Raw genomic sequence first — 18939 nt, 5'->3', positions numbered from 1 at the left:
GTGTGAGAATGTGTGTGTGTGTGTGAGTTGGATAGAGAGAAAGAGAGGGTGAAAAGAAATAGAGAGAGAAAAAAAAAACAGGAGGGGGAGGGAGGTTGGGAGGAGGCAGAGAATAAAGGATGAAGGACAGCAGGGGGGATGCTGAGAAAGACGAGCCAGTGGGAGGGTTAGGAGATTGAACGAGAGCAAAGAGTGCACATGGGTGATGGAAAAAAGAAAAAAAAAAAGCCTGTGTATGTATGTGTGTGTGTTGAGCAGACAAGTGAGGGAATGAAAACAAGAAAAAGAAAGGAAGAGGGGAAAGAGAAAGAGGGGAAGAGGGAAAGAAAGAAAGATTTTATTGCCATTTTTCCATGAATTTTAATGCACAGGGCTCGCCTCCCTCCAGGATTTTGGGATCACATTTATTAGAAAAAAAAAAAAAAAAACTCATGAGGAATGCAGTGCTTTTCAGTCTACTGCTGCACAGCAGGATGCTTCATGTTGTGTATGTCTTTTGTGTGTTGTTGGTGGTGGTGGTGCCAGCAGTTGCAGGATGTATGAGTTTCCACCGCATGGTGCAGGGGTGGGGGTATGATAATACAGATGCTAGAAAATGATAAGTGAAGGACACATATTATTACTATTGGCAGGTCAGATGAAGGAGTATGCCAGGTATGTGTGTGTGTGTGTGTGTGTGTGTGTGTGTGTGTGTGTGTGTGTGTGTGTGTGTGTGTGTGCTTTGGCTGAACTCCTGTGATTGAACACAATACAGTCCTCTTCTCACTTCAGCAGCCCAGAGCAACGGGACATAAAAATGGCCTGTGATTGGACATTGTAAATCTGCAAGACATTTCTGTTTTTAGCCGATTCAGCTGGTGTTTTTTACAGATTATTTTGTCAAACACAAATACAGTGAGTCTAAGCAAAAATGTTTCCTGTCTCAAAAGCAGAGAGTGTCAGAGAAGTAAGGGGAGTGCCTCTGCAACCCTAAGTGGTCAGATTATTGGCAAGCAGTATGTTAAGGTTGTGCAGTTGTATTATGATGATAAAAACAAATGAACTTAAGTAGAGAAAAAACTGCGGCTTAAATGTCTATTTATAACTATATAACTATAAATGGGACCATCAGGTTTAAATATAGGTATATACAGTATATCCCAAACGTGAGGAGTGGTTAGAGCAGATCCCTGGAAATACATCAGACATCTTGGTCCAGAAGAGTGCAGTTCTAGGAACAGCAAAGATACAGCGGCGAACCTGAGCTTGTCCCAATGACCAGGGGCACTTGACTTTCCAGGTTTTCTTCAGCTCTCTCTCTCTGTATATATATATATATATATATATATATATATATATATATATATATATATATATATATATATATATATTAATATGCTTAAAATGTACTTGTTTGTCATCCTTGAAAGAAATGTCAGAAACTCTCCAGCAAAACTTTCAGTATCTATTCTCAAAGGGATTATATCTGGATGCGTTATTTTCCTGTTGATCGGTTTTAACTCTCAAAAACATTAAAGATTGGAGGGTTTTTTAGACCTGTGTAAAGAGAGAATTTATTTTCAAATAAATAATTTTAAATAAAATATTAAGTCATAAAAAAATATTTAAAAAAAAGAATTACAATTATATACATAAACACTTTGAATCCTTTGATGAAGGGATGGATGAAGAACTTTTAAGCTTCCACCTTTTACTTTGCTCTTGGCCTCTTCCTAGTCTGCCCATGCCATCAGAGTTAATGCTGAAAGTGGTTTCTGACCAGCAAGGGCCTGAGTGACGGGAAGACAATGCCACAGTGTTGTCACGATGACTGTCCCTCTTCATCCTCACCCCCATCTCCCCCTGCCTCCGCCTTTTCTCCTCCTCTGGTCGTCATCAGACAAGCTGGGTGTCGGCACAGAGACCCAACAGTGATTTATTGGTCTGTGCTCCTCAGGGACCCCCACCTCCCAGCACTCATCCACACAGCATCCCCTCCCCAAGTCCTCGTACTCCCTCCTCCACCCTCATTTTTCCCACCCTCTGCCCCCCAACCCATTCTCTCTCCTTCTGTCCTCTCCTGCCGCATGGCCCCTGAGGGAAAAGGAGAGGTAATGACCCACATCAGCGCTAGCTATTCTCACATGCACACACACACACACCCACACCCAGCAGGCAGATACAAATAAATATCCTCCGTGGCACACATACACACACGTATGCTCACATAAAACAGGCGCTGACACATTTACGCCCACAGGCATGTGTATCTGGGATCTCAGGAATTCCATCGCTCCACCGTAGAATTATTGTGTTCCTGCTTAGAAGCCCTCTGCAGTCTTTGGCTTGCAAAACATGACACTGAAGTGATTGATAGTAAGTCATTTTTGCAATGTTTTCATTTGTAAACAGGTAATTGATCTGATGACAATCTGATGTAGATCCTAGAGGTTGGAGTCCAACTTTTAAATCACAGGAGTTTCCTCAACCTGGTATGTTTCAGGTTCTCCACAGTAAAAGTGGGAAAAGATGTTTTAATAGTTATCAGCCTCATTAGGTTGCTTAGACAATTATTCCAGAGATGACCAGTTTGGAAGTAAAACTTCATATGGTGGTGACCTCCTACATAAGGTCACCTCGATGGTTTACAATCTCAATTGTTTGCTGACTTTTTTTTTAAATAACTGAGTGAGAAATATTTATTTTATATGCAGGCAGCGAATTCACACCGAAGGCAGAGTGAAGAGGTTAAATTTGAGCATTGACTTGAAAATGCTACTGACAGCACTATGTGTGCGCTGTCACTCATCACACACACCAGACTGATGCTCAGCATGGGATGCAGAAGAATGAGTGCAGTTCAGGTGTAAATGTTTATAGATCTCACTAGAATGGTTCATTTTGTGTTATTTATATGCAAAGAAAGAAAATAGAAGTGTTAAAAGGGGTATTTTTGAACCAGTGCTATAATACCAATTATAATATATAAATGAATGAAAATGCCTTTAAAGATGAGGGCATATTGTTATATAATTATTTTTAGTGAATGATCCTCAGATTTAAACCCCTGATCGAAAATTATCAAAGATTTCTCTAATTTTTAATCTAGCAACACAGACAGTAATTTAGAACGCTGCATTATGCTACCACCTGCTGTCCAATAGAGGTATTGCAATTCTCATGATTGCATGCGTATATTGGTTTATTTTTAAAGGGATCATTCAGTGCAGTAAGAATATATAACTGTTTTCCGTAATGCTTGCAAACATTTTCTCACATGTGAGGTTTTATTTAGTCTTTAAATATATAATTAATCTATAATCTATTATTTTAATAACTGGGGAGGGTTATTACTTTATTCATGTCATTCTTCCCCTGTATTAGTTTGCACTTTAGTTTTCATCTAAGATTATAACAGTTGCATCTAAAATAATAATAAAGTATAAAATAATAAAATTTCCCACTAATGTTTTTTTTTTCTTCACTATAGATTGAGGACGGTGCATGTTGGATGTCTTATTTACCACTAGGTGTCACTATGAGATTGAAATCTGTGGAGTTTACTACTGTGTCTCTATTTAGCTATAGATTGGACACAATATGAAAATAATTTGCATTTTTAATTACCTGTAATTGTAGGTTAGTACCTTAGAGATGATTGCTGTCCATGATAGTATGGAAACACAACTTTATTTGTGGGTTTTTGGATTTCAAACCTTTCATACTTTTAGTGTTTTGAGAAATAAGAACTTTTAACCTTTTGTTGATTAATTTCAGTATTCTGTCAGCTAAATTTTCATCTTTTGCCTTTTCCTTGGCCAGAAAATACTAAATTTTCCCCTTTAGGTTGGTTGTTTTACCTGTCCAGGGTGTACACCAAAGCAGTGTTAAGGATTGCAAATTAATTAGTAACTCTTAAAGCTTTGAAGAACTAGAATCTTGCAGAAATCGCCATATTGAAAACAATCCAACAGGAAAGCAGATCAGTGGAAATGTACATGCATCAGTGAAGCTACCAACAAAGGCTTGCAGTTAATTTAATCAGGACCTTGCAATAATAGACACAAACTAAATATTAATCAGGGTAGCAGAAGGTTAAACAAACTACCTAATAAAAACATGTATGTTATATTGCTTTTTAAGGATTTCAGTAAAACGGTTAAGCTTAAATTAAAGCTGAAGCCTCCCTAAAACTTAAGGAACAAAATAATAAAATAATGGGCAGAATCCAAAGGATTTGTCAGGAAATATAAAAGATTTAGATATCACAATGTGGTCTGATTGGTTTACACTGCAAAAATGATCAAGAAATTTGCAAAAATTAAATTAAGTGTACCCTTAATTTCAGCTGGTTAATTAGATAATCTGCCAATTGAATGAGCATTTTTTACACCTAAAGTAAGAAAAATATATAATATGCACTTGAAATAAGACAATGCAATTGTTTTTTCTTATTCTAAATGTAAATTGTCTTGTTCCATTGGCAAAGTGTCTCATTTGCCTCCTCAATTCAAGAACAAATGTAGTTATTTTAAGAAAAAAAATACTTATTGAGATTTCAGGGTTTTTTTGCAGTGTAAACATTTATTATGGAGCAGCAACAGACAATGCATTAAAAACAACAGAAGAGTGAAACAATGATTTATCCTTAACATACTGATGTCTGGTGGAATGATGCTGTCTTTTCTTGTTTCTCAATCATAAATTCATACCTTAGACCAATTTTCAAATATTTACAATTGCAAAAATTATGTAATTTTAAATAAAGTCTACAGATCCACTTCTTCGTATTCCTCTTGAAACAAGAAAACAAACATCACCAGCAATCCGCATGTCAACCTTAACCCTGTGGATGCACTCAGCTCTTTTGCTCTTTTCTTATTGGCATAACTGAAAACAACCTTCTTTCGATTTACATTACAATTGATCAAATTCCACCTTTAGTGATAACAGCTACTATTCCTCCTAAGTGTCATCATGGTAACGTGCTCTAAAGTCTGGAAGAAGCTTCCACTTCATCAGTTGTATCACAAACACCATGAGACTTTTAGATTATTTACGGTTTCACAATACTAATGGATAAGAGTTGATGTTATAAATATGTGTCTGGACTACCTTACACATCTGACTTTAAGAGCTGATCTTTTTAAATGTGTCCTTGTATAGGTTAAGGACACATAACAAGGCTTGAAATTTTTACAGGGGGTTTTAGAGGACAAAATGTTGTCTTTCAGAACTACTTTAGCAGTTGCATCTCATATGTTTTTCTTCAATAGTTCACTTTAGAAATAATGTAGGGTCAAATGTAGGGTCCTCAAGATTCATGAGTATATAAATTAGAGGAAAATTGCCTGTGAGTGAAAAGACATATTCCATTTGCAATGAATCGACCCCAAGGGAGACATAAACAATATGAACAAAACTAGCCTCTAGAGGAATCTTTGTGGGACTCCAAGAGTGATGAAGGCTACAGAGGAACCAAAATGTTGTGGTTTTTCAGAGACAGACGTGTCTGATTTATGGGAATGTTGTATTTATCCACTGGGGTGTACTGGAATCTAGAATAATCAAGAAAAACTAGTTGAACTGTCCAACAACAACAACAGGGCTTTAGACACTTTAGAACACTGCAATGCAGTGTGAAATGAATTTGGCCTATCAGTTTTAATTCTTTATAAATTAAAACAACTCTGTTCAATGTAAATCTGTTGAAGCAGACCATGTGCTGTCCCTGACAGGTGAGTTGGGTGGTTGATGCACCCAGGGTTTACAGTATTCCACTGAATGTCCTGTTTCCAAAGCTATTAGACTGAAGTATGGCACACCTTCCCCCATTTTTTTAATGGATATAAGGAGCTAGAAGCTGGATTTTATGTTTACATCTTGTTAGAATGAGATCATTTCAGTCTGTTATAGAAGTTAGGTCTGTTTTCCTCCAGAAAAGCCTCTGTCACTGTTTACTTCTCCATGTCACGAGTATTCCACAAGAGAGGGAACATTTGCCCTCTGGCCATAAATCTTTAATGGCTTGCATGACTTGTATGGTTTAAAGAAATGTCACACAGTTCTCTGGCCAAATATGATACATGTGTGTTTAAGAGCGTGCTCCTGCTTTAGAATAAGAGTGAGGAACCAGTTTTGCTTAAACTTTAGAGGGAGGACATTTTTACAAAGTAAAGACATTTTGGACAGTCCTCAAGAGCTATTTTGCTAACGGTTAGGTTTAGGACTAAGGTGTCAATTGGTTTAGGGTGAGTTATGCATTGTAAGGGTTAGGTTTAAGATTACGGCATGAATAGGTTCAAAATGACAGAAAATCAATGGAAGTCAACACATGGTCCTCACTACATCTAGCAAGACCAGGGGGTGTGTTAGTTTGTGTGTGTACTTGTTTATGTTACCTATTTAGGACAATTTTTTGTATATTTACTATCCTTCTGAGGACCAACAGACCCTGTGGGGACCAAAGGCTTACCCTAATGTGGTGGACCCCTAGTTTTAACCTTAAAGAGATCAGTATAGAGGTATGATGTGAATATCTTTAGGTTAAGGTTAGGAACATACTGGTAATCCCTTAGCAAAAAGTAGTATACTTGAAGTAAATTCTATTAAGAATTCTTAAGTATAAGTTTAGAAAGTATACCGAACGATGTACTTTTAGTGTACTTGAAGTATTACTAAAGTAATACTTCTAACTAAATTGGGACATTTGTAAGTTTACTAAAGTATACTTTAAGTATACTACACTATTGACTGTACTATTGTTAAGTATATGAAGTATAGTTTAGAATAAGTAAACTCTAAGGGCAATGCATGATTTTAAGTATGAGAAGAAATTAATGCACTTTTATTATACTTGAATAAACTACTTTTTGCTAAAGGATGGTTAGGGTACGTAGATGTCAGAGTTAGACATAAAAGCAGTAAATAAAATGAATGAAGGTCACCGTAAAGTCTTAATATGGATAGAAATACAATCTTGTGTGTGCATACAAATAAATGTATCTCAGTTCAGGATCCCTGGTGCTAGTAGTGAGGGGAGCTAGCAACCATATGTGTTGCTCTTGCTAAACTCAACCCTTTATTAAATGTACCATAATGCACTTGGCCCCACTATTACACAACCGAGTCTGTCAGGCTGCAAATAACAAAAGAACCCTTAAATAATATCTTCTTCACTATCTCCTCTTCTTGTGCTTTCCTACATGGTAAAAAGCACACCAAATGCAATGTATGAACTCTGTAATGACTTTTGTTTGGCCAATAAAGCAGATCAAGGGCAGAAATTACCAGTGATGTAGTTCAACACCACCTTCACTCTATGTTTAGCATTGTGTCTCTCTAATTTAAGACAAATTATGGTTGCCATCAACCAATCACTGCTAATTAACTACAGATGTAGAGTAACTGTGGTGTTGCATACTTGATTATAAATGAAAACAAAATTCACTGAAGCGTAGTGAAAACAAGCGTGAAAGATTAACACCGATGGTTATGACATATGAAGTGGGTAGTATTCATTTTAGATTGACATTTTTTCCCCCTCACTCCACTACATGCATTTTTGTTATTTTTCCCAGTGTTTTATTGTCATTACACTTTCACAAGCACAGAGCAATGACATTAACTCTCTGCATTTAACCTATCCCCTTGGGGAGCAGTGGGCTGCCATTGTGCAGCACCGGCACCCGAGGGGCAGTGTGGGGTTTAATGGTCTTGCTCAAGAACCGCGAGTGGCAGTCCGTGGGAGTGGGGCTTGAACTCAGAATATCTGGATTTCAAGCCCTAACCACTAGGCTGCCACAGCCATTAGTGTAGCCTTAGGTAGAGGCTTGCCTAAGGGCCCACACTGGCAGCTCATTCCCCCCAGCTGGGATATAAACCTAGGCTTCCTGTGTGCAGGACAGCTATTATTTATTCATTTAATGCAAATCAATTCGGGTGATCGGCCTGTGTACTTTTTTTTATATATATATATATGTGGTTCATGGCTTTTTTTCTATGATTATCTGACTCTGTTAAACTAAATCTGATTGGATAGAATTACCTTTTTAAGAAAAATCATATTGTTAAATTTTTAAAAAATTTTTGTAAAAAGTCTGGAACCATCATTGTGATATTTATTTATTTACTATCATTTAATGCCTGACTGAACCTAAAGACCCCAAAATTCAGCTAACACAAATACCAAGTGTTCAAAGAATTTAAGTAAAAACTACAGGTGCTGGTCATAAAATTAGAATATCATGAAAAAGTAGATTGATTTCAGTAATTCCATTTAAAAAGTGAAACTTGTATATTATATTCATACATTACATACAAACTCATATATTTCAGATGTTTATTTTGTTTAATTTTGATGATTACAAATGACAACAAATGAAAATCTCAAATTCATCATATCAGAAAATTAGAATATTGTGAAAAGGTTCAAAATTGATGGCCCCTGGTGCCACACTCTAATCAGCTAATTAACTCAAACCACCTGCAAAAGCATTTAAATGGTCTTTCAGTCTAGTTCTATAGGCTACACAATCATGGGGAAGACTGCTGACTTGACAGTTGTCCAAAAGATGACCATCGACACCTTGCACAAGGAGGGCAAGACACAAAAGGTCATCGCTAAAGAGGCTGGCTGTTCACAGAGCTCAGTGTCCAAGCACATTAATAGAGAGGCGAAGGGAAGGAAAAGATGTGGTCGAAAAAAGTGTACAAGCAAGAGAGATAACCGCACCCTGGAGAGGATTGTGAAACAAAACCCATTCAAAAATGTGGGGGAGATTCACAAAGAGTGGACTGCAGCTGGAGTGAGTGCTTCAAGAACCACCTCACACAGACGTATGAAAGACATGGGTTTCTGCTGTCGCATTCCTTGTGTCAAGCCACTCTTGAACCACAGACAGCGTCAGAAGCGTCTTGCCTGGGCTAAAGAGAAACAGGACTGGACTGCTGGTGAGTGGTCCAAAGTCATGTTCTCTGATGAAAGTAAATTTTGCATTTCCTTTGGAAATCAAGGTCCCAGAGTCTGGAGGAAAAGAAGAGAGGCACTTCATCCACGTTGCTTGAAGTCCAGTGTAAAGTTTCCACAGTCAGTGATGGTTTGGGGTGCCATGTCATCTGCTGGTGTTGGTCCATTGTGTTTTCTGAGGTCCAGGGTCAACGCAGCCACATACCAGGAAGTTTTAGAGCACTTCATGCTTCCTGCAGCTGACCAACTTTTTGGAGATGCAGATTTCATTTTCCAACAGGACTTGGCACCTGCACACAGTGCCAAAGCTACCAGTACCTGGTTGAAGGACCATGGTATCCCTGTTCTTAATTGGCCAGCAAACTCTCCTGACCTTAACCCCATAGAAAATCTATGGGGTATTGTGAAGAAGAAGATGCAATACACCAGACCCAACAATTCAGAAGAGCTAAAAGCCACTATTAGAGCAACCTGGGCTATCATAACACCTGAGCAGTGCCACAGACTGATCGACTCCATGCCACGCCGCATTGCTGCAGTAATACAGGCCAAAGGAGGCCCAACTAAATACTGAGTGCTGTACATGCTCATACTTTTCATGTTCATACTTTTCAGTTGGCCAACATTTCTATAAATCCTTTGTTTTTATTGGTCTTCAGTAATATTCTAATTTTCTGATATGATGAATTTGAGATTTTCATTTGTTGTCATTTGTAATCATCAAAATTAAACAAAATAAACATCTGAAATATATGAGTTTGTATGTAATGTATGAAAATAATATACAAGTTTCACTTTTTAAATGGAATTACTGAAATCAATCTACTTTTTCATGATATTCTAATTTTATGACCAGCACCTGTATATTGGTATTGTGGGAACATGAATTGCAATTACCCTATTCTTGGGAGGAGAACAAGATTAGTGAAGAAAAACAATTAAGTAGTGTTGAAAGTGTACTAAATTATTGTTATGCTGTTATACGGTGCTAAGGGTCCTTGGGAAGTGGTAGTCAGTCAGGCACAGGGACTGCTTCCCTGGTCATGCACTGGGAAGCAGTTAACAGGGCAGAAGTTTCCAGAAGGGCCAGACAAGAGGGGAATCCAAACTCCAATCGAGAGAGTCTGTAACAGGAGCTATACTTACTGGGTAGAGGTTTCCAAAGTGGCAGTGGCAGATCAAGGGTTCGGGCTTGGATCATACAGTCAGTCAGACAGAACATTTCAACATAGAGGCAGAGGTGCACACTTTGTCATGAGACAAAGCAGGAGGTCAATATTCAGAGATCAAAGCCAGTAGGAGTATGCGACACGCTGGAAAAAATTATCCAGAGACAATTACAAATGTCTTTAATCAAGTGTATTTACCCTTAATTTAAGTAGTAAAATAAGATGATTTGCCAATGGAATTAATAGTTTTACTCTTAGAATAATATAATTACATAATACGGACTAGAAATAAGAACATACAATTTGTTTTTTTTTCTTATTTCAGATGTAAATTGTCATGTTCCATTGGCAAAGTGTCTCACTTACCTCCTCAATTTCAAAAGAAATGCACTTATTTTAAGAAATAAATTACTTATTCAGATTTAATTTCTTTGTAGTTCAGGGGCAAGGCAGGCAGGATAAAACAGTAAGTTAACAGGTTAAGATCAGGTGACCAAAACAAGGATTTCTGGAAGGTCTATTCACACCAATGGCTTTTAAGAATCTGGCAGTAACCCATTAGGAGAGCCAGTAATGTATAGTGCTCCTCCCAGGTGTAGCAACTACTGGAAGTTTCTGCTTCTACAGGTGTAACTGTTTAGACCTGATTGCCAGTGCAGCAGAGGGTGTTTACAAAGTTGTAGTATGCTCTGCTGTTTGCCTTTTTCCTTTTTTTTCTTTTTTTTTTACACACATATGTTTGATCATCAAACCAATTTGAACATCAGACAAAGATAATTTGAGCAAATAAAAAAACAGAAAATGAGTCATAACTATTTGCCTCATTATTTTACCCAATCTTATTAGCCAACAAAGCCACTTTAAAATTCCATGAGGCATAGTGTGAGTCATTGTCCACAGGCAGAGAAAGGTTTGAACATTGGTTTCTTTCCCAGGAGTGATTCTTCAAGACAACTTCAAGAGCAGAGTTTGAACTAATGTAGAATACCAAAATAAGCCAGAATAGCATCTTTGCCACTGCAGACCTAATTTGTCTAAGTTTTGTTCAGTGTACATAATTCAACAATGAATGATCTTGAGGGTTCTTCGAAGTATCTTATCTTTTTCTTGGACTGCTCTTTTCGGGACTGAGAGGTCCGGTGTTTCTCCAGACATCAATTGGAACCACTTCTCCAGTTTGTGGGTTACAGCCCAGAGTCTCGGCTCACTGAGTTTATCCAGAGAAAGTTAAAAACTGAACATTTAATACTTCCTCCAAAGGTCCAGACCTGGCTCTGATTGTTATAATTTGCATGGGAGTAATTATGAAACGCTATTCACATTCTTATTTTAAACAGTAGAAGGCGGAAGATGATAAATCCCACACATTGGTGTTATGTGCACATAGAAGAGAAGAGTGTTAATTAATGGGTCTCTTCACAAAAGCAAGACTTTTGACTTTGATGGGGCATGACTTACTGCTTTGATGAAGGAAAAACAACAGAGTCTATAGTTGCTCATTTTTGAAGGCATTTTAATTACTACAATGCTGAGCCAAGCTAAAAATGTCTCTGCATACTTCCAGCATGAGAACGTAACTGGAGCTTCTCTCTGGGATTCAAAGCTGGAGGAAAATGATGTTTGTCAAAATACTTTGGTATGCACGACTGATCCTACTCTACAAATTGATTCATGCCAATTGTAAAAAGCACAGAGAAGGGGGCAACAGTCTCAATCTGGTTTGACCACCTGTATGGAAGTGGGTCAAGATGAATCCATAGCCCCTCTGAAAGGTTCATGTAAACAGTTAATCAGAAACAGCTAATCAGAAAACCACAAAACAGTTACAATCAGCAAAAATGAAAAGTAAAAAAACAAGTCTACCATTGATATTTCTAAGTAATATAAATAATTTCTGTTTATTTTTGTGTCATTTTGTGTTTTAATGTGTTTTTTTTAATTATTTATATCCCATGCCTTTTTTTTTTTTACTTTGTTTCTATAAGATCTAAATTTATCTTATACGTATTACTCATAAGCCCTATCTTTTTTCCAAAACATGTATACTCATTCTTTATAAGGCCTCTCTCAACTTGTACATTGCCTAAACTGCTAGTCTTGGTATCAGCTAACAGAACGGTCCTTGAAGATGAAATGGAAGTGAAAACTTGCATCTTAAACTAAAGATGTTAAGATATAAAACCTCTTACTTGAGCTGTAAAAAAGGAAACATAAACTAACTGCAACAATGGAGTTTGAATTAGTGGGCTTTTATTAGAAATAATTCTTGTGGCGTTGCTCTGTGTCTTGGGTAAACCAGACCAACAGAAACAGAAATGTGTCATAAGTTGTATTATCTGCATGCTTTTTTCATGGCATTTCAGCTGTGGAGAGTGGCTATAAGGATGAAGTAGATACTTTTGTAGAGGGGTCCCAGGTGAAGATTTGGCCCCCTCGTAAAATGACCCGAGGGCTTAAGAGGTTAAGAATGTTTCTGTCTGATTACACTATCATTATGACTAGAGATGGGAATCGAAAACCGGTTCCTGTTCAGTGGTCTCTTAACGGTTCCAGGCAGCACCAGAGCCTGGCGCTGGGCAGCACAACTTACGTCACGTTTTTTACGCAAGTTACGCACATGGCATTCAGTAAGCAAGTACGACGTGACCAGGCGTAAGTCTAGAAAAGCAAAACAAAAAAATGGCGTCCCATCGGGGAAAGCGATAGAAAGTTTTTCTTAATTTTAAGGAAGAGAAAGATGGCAACAAGGCGCTTTGCAATCATTGCAACGTGGTAATTACATCCATGGGAGGAAATACTTCCAACATGCAGAAACACCTGCGCACACAACATGGCATAAATTTTAACGAATGCCGTGTTTTTGATGCTTCCGGACAGAAGCTAAAGTTACGACCAGCATGGAAGGCAACTCTGGTGGTTAGTAACTAGTTTTATATCACTGGCTGTGCTTAATGTGGTTCCTAGTAAATCATATGACATTTCTGAAAATAAACCAATTTTCTACCTCTCTTTGGGGTTATTAAACATGCTATGAAGATGCTTCGCAGTTCAGGGAGCGAGAGAAAGGTGACGCAGATTTATTTAAATCATGGGTAAATTAGTTTGTTTCCTGAAATTGTACAGTAATGCTTTTTCATTAAATGGATGCCTTCTTCATTAGATTTAGATAACCGTGACGAGACGGGTAGTCTGGATGGCTCAGAGGATGGCAGCTTCGTTCACTGCCTTTTGTTTTCGCCGAGGCAGGCAGAAATAGAATGTTCCAGGTGAAGGTAGACAAATGTCACTGTGCACTTACCAAGTTCATTGTTTCACTGAATTAATAAGAGAATCGATAAGGAATCGAATTGTTTCACAGAATCGATGAGGGAATCTGAATTGTGAAAATCTTATCAATTCGCAACCCTAATTATGACCAATTAAAGGTATAGAGGACAATCTTTTATTTCTGGGTAGATCATCATAAGTGGTCCTCCTAACTGTCAATCATTCTGGTGAAATGTTTATGTAAGGCCGTCCTACGTGCTCATTTCATTAGAGGCAGATATATCCCAAAGTGCTTTGTGCAGAGAGCTCATCTCATTATGGGATTTGCTGTCACAGCGGCCCGTTGTCGCTATAGGCAGCCGCTACCCGACAGCTGCAACTAATAAGAAAGATGGCGCAGGCACCATGCAGTGGAGGAGGAGTTACGTGACCAGAGGGGAGCACCGTCGGTACGAATGGTAAGTTAACCGAGTGTGGCCTAGTGGTTATGGCATTGCGCTTGGAATCAGAAACAGAACAGAATGACACTCTGGGTCCCTTAACCCCACACTGCTCTCTGGGTGCAGCACAAGTGCAGTCCACTGCTCCCCAAGGAGATGGGTTAAAAGCAGAGAGTAAATTTCATTGCTCGGTACTTATGACAGTGTAATGACGATAAGAAAAGTTGGCAAACTGAATTCACCATAAAGTCCACTTTATAGTCCCCGCTCTATATAGTAATTGAGGGATTTACGGGTTAGGGCGGACGTTTGGACACAGTAAGCCTGTATGAGCTATGAGAACAGCAACAACATGCACGGGGAGAAATGGGCTTGTGCATGCTCTCGCACACATTTAATAGGCGTTCCCTTGGGGCTGGTCTTTTAAAAAATTCGCAAACATCCTCCACAATACCTTTAAGACCAATGTCTAGAAAGAAAACCAAAAAGTATTTTTAATATGGTCCTGAGTTCCCCCTTTAAATCTGTAGATCCACTGAATATAAGGAAAATGGCTAAAGAGGGCTGAGCATATAATGTCAACCACAGCATCAAACTACTGCCAAGTAAGTGCTCTCTGTGATGCTTTACTGCTTCGGTGCTGAGGTTTCCCCCAAACCACTTATTTTAAGAACCACTTCTCACGAGACTCACAGCCATTCACAGAAATACATCCTGGTGGAAACAAACCATTCATGACTTGTATGATGGTTTGTAAGGAATGATACTTTTGCTATTTATATTTTTAGCATTGTCTCTAAATTTGAGGTTGGACATGGCTTTTAAAGCAACACAACCAAAACTCTTTTTCTCCTGGACTCTAAAGCCAAGATATCTGACTTCACTATTATAAAAAAAAACAAAAGATTTTTTATAATGTGCCTGAAGATTTTTTCCAAGTTCAAATGTTAAACCAGTGTCATCTAGTTTATCAGCAAATCACTAAAAGATATAAGAATGATTAATGGGTGAAAGTTTTTCATATTTTTTTTTTTTTATGTTTAAAAGTTGTCTGAACTCTGTCTATGTGACAAACATGAAACTTTGTGTATTTCAGTTTAATGTTATGTTATAGACAAACATAAAGCAAGGTACAGTTGTATGAAAGTAAGAATAGAACAAAACAAGAAAGAAAACAATTTTTGCAAATGTAAATTCAATACATATCCTGTGGATTTCCATTAATCACATGTATTCCCTTGAAATATTGTAATACTGAGATACCTTTTAGGTAATTGCAGCAGGAAGTCGTTAGTCCAGACAATTAGGTTTCTGCCCATTCTTCTACTCTCAAGCTTTGCCAAAGAAGATGGAGAGTAATTTTCAACAGCACTTTTTATATTTCATTTGTTTCTGCACTTGGTCTGGGATAATAGCGTAAAAAATGCCATGAATCAAAGTTTTTGGTTTTTATTTGCAATTTTTTTTTGTCTTCAGCTTTAGGATCACGTCCATCTGTTATTCAATTACACACAGGTATTTAAAGAGAGGTTTATGTTCTAAAGAAAGATAATTGTTTTAAAATGTTTTTCTTCATGTAATCCAAAAACAAAACCCCTTAGGTAACACTTTGTTGAAATCAACTTTTTTTTAAAGGATTCAGTAGGATGAGGCTGACTGTACAGTCTTTGTGATTTTTGCTTATTTGCAAACTTTACCCAAAAGGCTACAAATGCTCCCAAGGATGCCATGATATTGGCGCTGGTGTCTGGTCTAAATTCCTCATTTCACTCAGCGGCTTATCTCCGCCCAGTTCTCATTACTGCTCATCTGATCCATCTGCTTCAGCCTGTATTTAACCAGCCTTCAGACCAGTCATCAGTGCCAGATTAACCTTTGGGTAAGAGTTTATACCTGTGTGTTCTGATTGCCTATCCTGGCTTGTTCTGCCTCTGGACCTCTGAGCCTGCCCGTCCCCATCTGATCTGGTTTCCTGAACTGTCTCCTGACTCCTGCCTTATGTCCCCTGTCTCTGCTTGTCTGTGAACCAAACCTGAAACGGTTTCCTGACTTTTTTCTTGATTTTCCCATGGCACCTCTTCAGACCTTTGATCAACCTGGCTCTGACTACCGAGCTCGTCTTCAACGTGGCTTTGGCTTCGCCCTGTGGATTAACCTGCCTGTCCTCCGACCTCCGATACATCAGTGCCAGGGACTCTCTGGGCGGCGCCCACCGTATCATGTTGGCAGCTGACTGGCTGGAACCAACCTTTCCCTCTGGGCTTGGACTAAATTATAAGACCAGGTTAGGGACTCACACGTTCATTATCATCCACCACCAGATAGATGTGGTCAATAACCTGAGGTCTCCTCCTGCAGAGGTTTCTGCCTTAGACACCGACCCTGTTCGCTGCGGTTCGGTTTCCAATAAACATTTTGAGAAATCCGTTTGTCCGACTTGAATATTGGATCCTACAGTTCTGAACTCAACAAAGGATCTCATTTTAAGAAATCCCCCAAAACCTATTAATGAAAAAGGTTTACTGTACTCTGAAGAAGCCAAAGTCAAACTTTGACCTGCAATTCCAAAAGCTGAATTTCGTATAAAGGAAAAAACTGAAACGTATCAAAGTTAAAAAATTCTATTTAGAAGGAATCTTTAGTTGCTGTCCAAAAAACAACAACAACAACAAAAAACAATACCTTAGCTTCAACAATTAAATGACTTAGGTCAGAATCCAGGATAAAAAAGCTAATAGTTTAATGTTTTTTTAAATCTGTGATACGATAATCTGCTATGATAAGAAACATCTTGCTGTATATATACATTTATTCCAGTGTTATGGTACCATAACAAAAAAGTACTATTTTAAAATATGATTATAAGTGAGAGTTTACCTTTCAATGTAGATTTTATAAAAGATGTTTCATCTTCATCTGCTCTGAAGGCATGAGTGGAAAAGGGTCACAAGTTAATTTGATGCACCATAACTCACTTTAGATGGAGCCTCAGGAGCACCTCATCGCAAACACATTTTATGACATAATGAGGCAGTTTCCTTCAGACTGTATGGATAAAAAAGAGGGAATGTATTTAACACAGTTGTGGACAAGCAGAAGAAAAGCTAAACAGCAAAACCTATGTATAAGGAAAAAAGCTTAATATTTTCCACTGGCTGTTGTTTTGACATAGTGTTAATGAATAGTCCCATACACACCCCCCTTTCATAGAAGGCAAACGAGTGATATTGTTCTAAATGAGGGATGACAGTGGTTTTCAGTACTGCCGCCAACAATATTCCCACAAACCTCCCTGCGGGTCCAGAGTTTATTTCGTTCTAAATAAACATGTTTATTTTTGTGGCTCGTTCCAAGCTCCAGTCCCACAAAGCCAGCCAAGGAATCCTTGATCAGTCCTTCCCAAGTCCTAAGCAGTTAGTTTTAATTATTCTAGGTGCATAACAAAACAAGAAAAAAAAAAAGCTTTAATGTGTAATAAAATCATAACACAAATCAAGATCATGTTTGGATGGTTACAGAGGTACAATGCTGAAAGCTGTAACTGTAATGCAAGAGAAGTCAAACCACATGTTACATTTTACACTGGAATCTGGCTCTGTGTTGCAGCAGTTTGCAAGTCTGATAGTGAAAAAGTACGAGCACATGAAAAGCCATATTAGATTATCCATATGCGTAAACTGTCCTTAACTAAAAAGTGAAAATCCAAAAAAAGCCAAAGTACCAATGAAAAGGCGTTCATTTATTTTCGGTTTGTATATATACAATATAACAAAGCTTGAAAGACTTTCAAAAGTATTTAATTCCTCTTTTTACTATTTTCTTTGGTCATGTGTCATAACCATACTTAATCACACTCTGGTATGCTCCATCCACAAAATGTTGCCATTTTCCTGTAAAACACTGCTGTGCTATGATCAAACAGATCCAATGCAGTTCTAATTGAATGTTTAGGGTGGAGAGGTGAACCCTAGCCCTTTCCATGCCTTGTGTTTATCCCTGTTTAAACCAAATAAAAATTTTTTTTTCCATATAATGTCAGCTTACAAAAAAATCATCTGAAGTACAATCGCTTACATTCATTTTGCAGTGGAGAGGAAAACTCCCCTTTAACAGAAAGAATCCTCCCACTGAATCAGGGTCAGCGGTAGGATTGTCCATAGGATAATATGAGGTCATCATCGGAAGCAGCACAGCCAATGCCCCCCTCCAGGATGGTGAACAGAAAGCAGTACTACTGTGGAAAGATAACTGCAAAATAAACAAAACACAGAAATCATAATGCTTAAGGTAAGGTCATTTCATGGACGGCCAGGCAAGAAGTTGTTTCTTCCAGTATCAGAAGATTGTTAGAAAAGTGTTCAAAGAAAAGTTTAATTTATAGTGAGATCAAACTACAGCTGGGGTTGTACATTGGCATAATTTGTTTGCAGCCAGAAGGTCCTGGTTTAAATGGAAGCCTTTGCTCTACCTGTATGGTGTCTGCATGTTCTTTGAACACAATGGTTCTCTCCGGGTACTCCAGCTTCCTTCCAGAGTGGAAAAACATGACGGTGGTTAACTGCCAACATTTAACTGGCCTTAGCTTTGACCATGTATGCATGCTTGTTTGTCTTTGTATCACCTTGTGATAAACTTTAAAATATATTGCACAAAATTGCATTTTTTTTCTGAAACTTAAAAGATCTTAAGTCTCCTTAACACCATGCAGTGTGATTATTTTTACCGTTCTTAGATAAGTGAGTGAAACTAGTGGTAAATGCTTGCAGAATTTACACTCAGTATGTTGACATTGTGTCTACAGATCTGTTTTTTTTTTTTTTTTGAGTTTTACAGCACGAGTGGCTGTTTTTTTCAGACAGTAGACTGACAGGAAATGGGTATGGGAGAGACATGCAGGAAAACACCACAGGTTGTAGGCCTTAGTCCTTCAAGCTGGCCGACTCCATACAGTACATGGATCATGCACGCTAACCACTGCGCCACCAAATCACACCCTCTACAGATCTCTTAAGTTGCATTATTTTAGTCAGCAACACAGAATACTTTTATTTCCTGATAGAACAGAAACGGTTTATCCAAAGTCCTACCTATGTTACTCCATATAAATCAAAAATAA

Source organism: Cyprinodon tularosa, unplaced genomic scaffold (assembly GCF_016077235.1).
Source record: "Cyprinodon tularosa strain WSP-4 unplaced genomic scaffold, ASM1607723v1 ctg473, whole genome shotgun sequence".
Lineage (NCBI taxonomy): Eukaryota > Metazoa > Chordata > Actinopteri > Cyprinodontiformes > Cyprinodontidae > Cyprinodon > Cyprinodon tularosa.
This window is presented reverse-complemented; position numbering follows the sequence as displayed.